General features: G+C 38.2%; 1 pseudogene; it reads right to left on the bottom strand.

The window, feature by feature from the left end:
* Positions 1–1,730, bottom strand: part of LOC103203823 — a 102,228-nt pseudogene that overhangs the window by 94,816 nt on the left and 5,682 nt on the right.

Raw genomic sequence — 1,730 nt, 5'->3', positions numbered from 1 at the left:
GAAGACGGGCTGAGCTGTGGACTTTTGCCTGTCCAGAAGGTGCAGCCATTTTGAATGTTTACAAGTGGCTTCACCATTTTGGATATTTAAAGCAACAGCATTCTCCCAGATTCCAGGGACTTAAGAACAGGCTCTGCTTTTTGGGAACCACAAAGACATCCCGGATGCACAGACTACTGAAAAGGGGTGACATTCCCCTTGTTACTCTTATACCTCACACCCTCTTGGTGAACAGAGGTACGGCCATCCCTCACTCCCACCCACCTTCTAGGCTGGCAGGAATTCCATCCCAGTCTGTGTGCTTGGATGGAACCTGGGTGCCCTGCCCTGCCCTAGCCAGATTTTTTCTTCTTTTTTTAGTTAGTTTGTTTTTGTCTGCTTTAAAACTACTACTATTATTATTACTTTTGCCCTTTTTATTATCATTCTTTATTCTTCCTTTCCCAGGTTCTAGTTTTCAGCTTTTTTTCTTTGCCCTGCTCCTGGTTCCAATTGTTTTTCTTTCTTTCTTGTGGGTAACCCTGTTCTTGTTTTTCTTTTTGCATTTCTCCCATTTTTTCTTCATTATTCTCATTCTCTACTTTTTTTCTCTTATTGCCCTCTCCTCAGATATCGTGGTGATTTTTGTTTTGGTTTGTATTTGTTTCCTTTCCTTTTCTCTTTTTTGGTTACTGTTTCTGTGTGATTACAAGGTGTGTTTTTTGTCCATTTGCTTTTACTTTTTTGATGGTTATCCAATTGTTACTTTTGTCTAACTGAGTGGGAGACAGCAACAGTCTCCATATAACACAACTACACCCACACCTCCTGCAGCTTCACTTACTAAGTGATAGACACCACCTCCTTCTCCACCAATGGGTCTATGATAAACAACCACCAAGAAGAGCCTGACTCACCCTTAGCTGCTCTTCACAAACAGTTAACAGAGATCTAAATGCAACAACATCACAATGTCTCTGAGACAACAGATCATCACAGTCCACACAAAGAAACAAGATAAAGTGGTAGAAACAAGGGAACAGGATACAGACCCAGAACACATCCCTGAGGAAGAAATAACATTGGAACTCCCTGATAAGGAATTCAAACGAATTTTATTTAGGTATCTTCAAAGGATTGAGAGACAGATCAAGGAAAACACAGACAAATCCCTAGAAGTTTGGAAGAAAATAAAAGAACAAAATGATAAAACAAATATGAAAAATTAGAAATGATTCAAAATGTAAAGATAGAAATCCAGATGATTAATACTAAATTGTCAGAAATAGATAACACATTGAAAGGGCAAAGGAGTAGAATCGATGCAATGGAAGACAGAATTACTGACATTGAAGACAAATACCTGAATACTTCTTTGGAAAGGGATCAATCAGAAAAAGATCAAAACAAAATGAAGAAAGCCTATGGATCATGTGGTATACCATTAAAAGGAATAACCTATGTGTCATTAGAATCCCAGAACAGGAAGAGAAAAATAATACCACTGACAAAACTGTCCAAGATTTGTTGGAGGAAAACTTCCCTGATATGATGAAAGATGAGAATATATTCATTCAGGAAGTCCAATGAATCCCAAACAGGATAGACCCCAAAGAAAATCACCAGGGCAATCATCATCAAACTCATCAAAACCAAAGACAAAGACAGAATCCTGAAAGCAGCATAGGAAAAACAAAAAATTACTTACAAAGGACAGCCAGTAAGAATAAACTCTGATTTCTCAGCAGAAA

The sequence above is a fragment of the Orycteropus afer genome, unplaced genomic scaffold (genome assembly GCF_000298275.1).
Source record: "Orycteropus afer afer isolate SDZICR_OR568_19922 unplaced genomic scaffold, OryAfe1.0 scaffold00231, whole genome shotgun sequence".
Classification (NCBI taxonomy): Eukaryota; Metazoa; Chordata; class Mammalia; order Tubulidentata; family Orycteropodidae; genus Orycteropus; species Orycteropus afer.
Note: the sequence above shows the minus strand (reverse complement) of the source record. Positions and strands in the feature narration are given on the sequence as shown.